Source organism: Carlito syrichta, unplaced genomic scaffold, assembly GCF_000164805.1.
Source record: "Carlito syrichta isolate Samal-C Ts95f unplaced genomic scaffold, Tarsius_syrichta-2.0.1 Scaffold308185, whole genome shotgun sequence".
NCBI classification, from domain to species: Eukaryota; Metazoa; Chordata; class Mammalia; order Primates; family Tarsiidae; genus Carlito; species Carlito syrichta.
Genome location: NW_007252281.1, coordinates 489777 through 496375, shown reverse-complemented (window position 1 = coordinate 496375; position 6599 = coordinate 489777).

The following is a 6599-nucleotide window of genomic DNA, read 5'->3' as shown; positions in this document are numbered from 1 at the left end:
CAGTGTTTCAATTGATCTATTTCTGTGTAGTAAACCACCCCAAAACTTAGTGGCTTAAAGCAACAATAACTGGGCAGGACTCAAATGGGAAGTCTTTCTGACCATGAGCTATTATCTGGGGTCATTCACTTGGCTGCGTTCATTCCACTGAAGACCAGGCCAGGCTGAGAAGACCAAGATTTTTCATCACAGGTCTGATGCCTTGGTGCTGCTCCATGTGGTCTCTCCATGTGGCTACCTTGGGCTTCCTCAAGCACTGTGGGCTTAAACTAGATGGACTTCTTAAATCCTGGCTGGCTTCCAAAAAGAGAGGAAGCAGAAGCTACCAGTCCTCAGAAGACCTGAGCTTGGAGGTCCCAAAGTTTACTCTGGCCAGATTCTGTGGGTGAAAGCAACTCACAGGGCAACTCAGACTCAAGAGAAAGGAAATAGACTCTCTTCTTCCTGATCCAAGGAGCAACTGCCAAGTAGAGGCAAAAAATGGCTGGGGCACCGACTTTGGAGACTCGCTACCACAAACTGTGAACTGAGAGCTATGGGTAGAAGATGCCTGAAGAATTGGAAACATTTTGAGCAAGCCCCATGGGCTGTCAGTGTCTCCAGAATTGGGTTTTGATTTGAATATGGGTGATTGAAGTGTTGCAAAAGTGTTTAGTGTTTTCTCGGGAGCGGTGGGGGGGGAACCACTCCTTTCAATGACCATGCAGAGGCAGGGGAAGCCCTGAGTTTGCTTGCTGCTGTAGTAAGGGAGGGACCTCATGAAAAGGAGGAGGGACTGGCCTGGGAAATGTGGGTGGAATTGGTGTGGACCTGGAGACATTTGCTCTTGCAGGGGTGCCACAGCCTGGCTCCTTCTATGCCAAGTTCAGATGTTGCGGTTTGAGTGTTGCCATTTTCCCTTTCCTCATCCATGGTGGACAGTCCTGTTAACTCAGCAGTCTTCCCGAGTGAACCCAGACTTGGACTTGAAACCTAGGTAGACAATGTTAAGGGATGCAAATTGGCCCACAAAATGAAACCGATTTACTAATGCAGGCTATCCACCTTATCTTTTAATTATTATTTTTTGAGTTGGAGTCTCACTGTGTCACCCAGGCTGTAGTGCAGTGGCACGCTCACAGCCACCCCAGCGTCATCGACCCGCTAGGCTCCAGCGATCCTTCGGCCTCAGCCTTCCAAGTAGCTGGAAATACCAAGCCCGGCTAATTTTTTGATTTATTGTAGAGACGAAGTCTCACCAAGTTGCCCGGGCTGGTCTCGAACCTGCAGGCTCAGGTGATCCACTCGCCTCGGCCTCCCGAAGTGCTGGGAGTACAGGCTGAGCCACTGAGCCTGGCTGACTAGTCACCTTAAATGGTATCAATGAGACACTGAGAGACTCCTGCTAAGAGAGAAAGTTAGTAGCTATACCGGTGACTGGGAAAGACCAGGCATACTCTTCTTGATCTAGGTCTGCATGCAGAGCAAGAGAGACTATAGGAGGAGGGGGAGAGAGAGGTACCCTCCCGGCATGTACTTTCCAGGCTATCACAGGGAGAACAAGCCTCCTGTGGTCTGTTGGAAGCCATGCTTGGCTGTCCTTGGAGGCAGAGTCAGGTGGACCACACAGGCAGAAGAGGAAAGAGCCCTGAACAGCAAGCGTGAGATCTGTGTTCTACGTCAAGCCTTGCCCTAACTGGTAAGAAGACTGGCCATTTACCAGGGGGCAGCTGGTGAGGTGATCGGACACTTGGAAGTGATGCCGGGGCCCGAGGACGCTCAAGTCCATCATCTGTGAAGAAACAGACCGCAGAGCATGTTGCTATGGTCTTCCCCAGCTCTGAAATGCCATGGTCCTATAACGAGGAGCACTTGGGAGGTCTTTCTTACGTGGAGAGATTGATGATTTTGCAAAGCCGATGAAGGGAATGTGATCACTCACCCCATCGGCTTCAGACACGGCGAAACGGAGAAGAAAGAAAACTTGACCAAAGCTGTACTTGTACCATAGCTAAATACAGAGTCAGAGTCAGAGCCTTCTCTGGGCGGGCAAGATGGCTTAGAGTTTTTTGTTTCTTTGTTGTTTTTAAAATGTGCCTTTTACGGTCAAAATCCAGAAGGGAAGTCGCAAGCTTCACAGTTCTCTGCCCGAAGATCCAGGAGTCCACACTGTGACTCTTAGCTTGGGTCACCACCAGCAGTCATAGGCTGTCTCTCCTGACAAAAAGAGCCCCTTTCAGCACTGGGTGAGCTCTGGGGATGCCCGTTAAAGTCCATCTCCGGCCGGGCTCGGTGGCTCAGCCTGTAATCCCAGCGCTTTGGGAGGCTGAGGTGAGTGGATGGCCTGAGCCCGTGGGTTCGAGACCCACCTGGGTAACTTGGCGAGACCTCATCTCTACAATACATCAAAAAGTAGCCGGGCGTGGTAGTGCGCGCCTGTGGTTCCAGCTACTTGGAAGGCTGAGGCGGAAGGATCGCCGGAGCCCAGCAGATCGAGGCTGCGGTGACCGGGAGCATGCCACGGCACTCCGGTCTGGGTGACAGAGTGAGACTCCAACTCAAAACAAAAGTCCATCTCCATCCCGTCATCTTCCTCCTCTGACCCTCCTCCGCCTTGTGCCTCAGCTGTGACACATTCCACACTCCCCTCCTCGGCTCCTCCCCAGCAGTTGCCTGATGAGGGTTCTGGAGGAAGTTTCAAAATCCTCCAAGATGTTAATCAGAACCTCCAGATTCCTGAAAAAGCGGAAAACGCAAGTTGATTCGGGCCCTTGAACAAATCCAGATGGAGTTGGGGTCCCGCTGAAGGAACCAGATCGTGCATGAGGGAGAGAGAAAAAGAGAAAGATGGGAAAGCGGGACAAAGAAAGAAAAAGGCGAAAAAGGATATCAAGAGAGGGCCGTTCAGAGCCCAGAGGCTTGAAAGACAGAGGCTTCTCACTCCTCCGCGGCCCGGGCCACCGCTGAGAGGCCAAGGGCAAAGGAGCCCTGTGAACGGGGGCTGAGACGGCCCCTGCTTTCCCTGAGAAAGCGCTGAAGGCTCCGAGGGCTGGGAAGACAACGGGGCCCAGCGGCGGGGGGCCTCCGGGGCGTGACATTGACGCTGTCTCCAAGGCCTGCTGGGGCAGGGACAGGCATCCCGACACGGTCTCCTCAGCGGGGCCTCGGCAGCCTGGCCCCACAGCAGCCCGGGCCCCGGCCCCAGCCGCGTAGGCCTGCTCCGAATTTCACACCATGTCTAATCCAATCACCGGCAGATTGCAAACTCTCTGTCTACCTCCCAGATCGAGAATTCTTGGCCGGTTCGAGCAACAGGCCCCTTCCCAGCCCAGCCGGCGGCCCTACTCATCCATGTAAACCATTCTGCAACCCCACCCCCCCACCCCCTGCCCCCACCTCCCCTTCTGGGCCCACCGAGTTAATCCTGTTTGCCCGGTCTGTCAATTTAAACAGCTTTAAATATGCCTCACCAGGTCCGGGTGGCAGAACCCCGATGCTTAAAAACAGAGGCCTTGCATCAAAGGAGTTTGGTGGAACGGGGGCCACAGGGGTGTCATTCAAAGACCCCAACCCAGTGCCTTGTTTAAAAAAAAAAGCAATCCAAGCGAATCACGCACACATGAAGAAAAAGCACCACCATGCAACAAAACGAAGTTGCCTGTACTAAGTAAGCTGCAAAGCACGGAGCTATGTTGGTGGCGTGGTGAGCACAGCCTTCGCTAAGCATATAGGAAGGGCTTCTCCAAGTGATCAGAGTCAGATGGATCCATCCATCTGGGGGATCCCTCCCGCTCTTTGTCAAAGTCTAAAGGAACGGTGCTGGGGTTGCTGCGATGGACTCAGCGACTCATGCATTGTATAGGGGTAGATTCAAACACTTCAGCACACAATCCAGTTCTTGCTCCAAAGTTTACAGTGAGGAATGGAGAGGAAGCCCTAGCCCAGTGCTCCTCAAACTTGAATGTACAAGTGAATCCTTTGGCGATCTTGATAAAAATGCAGAATCAAATTCAGCCAGGTCTGGGGTAAGACCCGAGAGTCTGCTTTTCTACTGAGCTCCGGTGTGAAGCAGCCCTACCTCATCCGTGGACCACACTTCGAGCAACAAGCCTTTCGACGGAGCCAAGGGTCCTCACCCTGGGACTCTGTTATCTTGGTTTCCATTTGCATTCTTCCCTCTGAACCTCCTCCTGCTCACGCCTTATCTGTTCCCTTCTCCACGAGGAATGAGGCGAGGGAAATGGTCTTGCGTGAAAGCCTGGGACATCTGGATGGGATCTCAGAAACGGTCCTCCCCGTCTGTCTCATGTCCATGGAGTTTTCTGTCACTGGCCCAAGTGGGAATGAACAGAGGCTACTGCCAGGGAGGGCGGACAGACAAGGTCTCTTCATAGAGGAATAAGTGACGTCTTAGCTGGAGGCAGGGGAGTGGACAAAATGACCCTTACTGGGGCCATCTCCACCCAAGATTTTGTTATCCTAAGTCACGTCCTTGGCTTTGATAAAGCAAAGGCATCTGTCCTCCCTCCGTCTGGTCAGGGGAGTGACTCAGGGTACACACATCAGGAACCGGCATCTGCCAAGAACTTTGTTTACAGCACAGCGATGGGTCTTGGGAAATACAAGATAGAAAGGCTATTTACCCCGGTTTCTAAGTTTTGTTTTGATTTCTAGAGAGAGGGCAGTCCCGCTGTTGCACGATCGCTAGAAAACAGAGACTTCTAACCACAGTGGCATTTAGCTTGCCTTGTTAGCACACTGCCTTCCTGGACACCTTTTCCAGACGCATTCCCAACCCTCCACATCATCATCTCCCCAGAAGGGACAAGGCCGGTTCAGTCCATCTGATCACACATCCTCTGTTCTCGGAGAACTTGCCCCAGAAGGCGGAAGGCCTTCTCACAAAGCTGGGGTGAAAAAGCAGAACAGGTTCTAGGAAAGGCGGCACAGTCACTCCAGGAAGACAGAAAAGTGAGCTGCGCAGGATAGCGTGGGAGGGAGGTGACCCAGACCACAGCTCGGCTCAAGGCAGCAACCACAGCAGAGCATCAAACGATGGCAGCTGAGAAGAGGTGGACAGGTGCGGGAGAGGTCTGCTGGAAGAGACGGGGAGTCTGGTGTGAGTGTATGTTTTATCAAAGGTAGGGTCCGAGCTGAAAAAACCACACAAAAGAGGAAACAGATGAGAAATGGAGCTCAGAGCACTCAGTTAAGATCTTTACCTCTACCTGGAGTTTTTGTTTTGTTTTGTTTTGTTTGAGTTGGAGTCTCACTCTGTCACCCAGACTGGAGTGCAGTGGCCGCTCCCGGCCACCGCAGCCTCGACCTGCTGGGCTCCGGCGACCCTTCTGCCTCAGCCTTCCGAGTAGCTGGAACTACAGGCACACGCTACCACGCCTGGCTAATTTTTTTGATTTATTGTAGAGATGAGGCCTCGCCAAATTGCCCAGGCGGGTCTCGAACCCTCAGGCTCAGGTAATTCACTCACCTCGGCCTCCCAAAGCGCGGGATTACAGGCTGAGCCACCGAGCCCGGCCTGGACTTTTCAAATACACACATTCCTCCTCCAGACACAGTACAAAATGTAAGGAGAAGCTCGCTTTCAGCGTCATGCAAGTGTGTCTCACCTGCCTTACCCTCTCAAACTCTGAGTCGGTTGCCGGAGGGGAAGAGAGGCAGTTTTTGGTTTGGTTTTGTTTTGTTTTAGTTGGAGTCTCACTCCATTGCCCAGGCTGGAGTTCAGTGACATGCTCACGGCCACCCCAGCGTCAACCTGCTGGCCTCCGGCAATCCTTCCACCTCAGCCTTCCAAGTAGTCGGAACTACAGTTGCACGCTACCACGCCTGGCTTATTTTTTATTTATTGTAGAGACGAGGTCTCGCCAAGTTGCCCGGCTGGTCTCGAACCCGTGGGCTCAGGCAATCCCCTGGCCTCGGCCTCCCAAAGTGCTGGGATGACAGGCTGAGCCACCGAGCCCAGCCATATTTCTTTTTAATTTTTTTTTGCTTTTTCTTGTTTTTGGAGTCAGGGTCTCACTGGTCACCTAGGTTAGAGTGCAGTGGCACTCACGTTCCCCTGTCCTTCTCTCTCTCTCTGAGAATTTACTGAGTACCTATTGTCTATAGGCATTATGCTAGAGTTGATGGTTAGACTGTAAGTTTTACTACCTGTCCTCGAAAAGCACTCTTTCTGATGGAAAAAAAATAGCTGCATAAAAGACAGTTTTTTGTATCTGGCTTATTTCACTTAACATAATGTTCCCCATCCATGTTGCTGCAAACAACAAGATTGCATTCTTTTTCTGACTGAATACTATTCCAGTGTGTACACACATCAGATTGTCTTTATTCATTCATTCACTGATGAACACTTAGGTTGATTGCATATCTTGGCTGCTGTGAATAGTGCCGCAATAAACATGGGAGTGTAGACATCTCTTCCTTATAAATATATACACCAACTATGTACCCATAATAATTAAAAATTAAACATTTTTTAAAAAGATACTTTTAAATATGAGATGTTGCCAGGCTCGGTGGCTCAGCCTGTAATCCCGCGCCTTTGGGAGGCTGAGGTGAGTGGATTGCCTGAGCCCGCGGGTTCGAGACCCGCCTGGGCA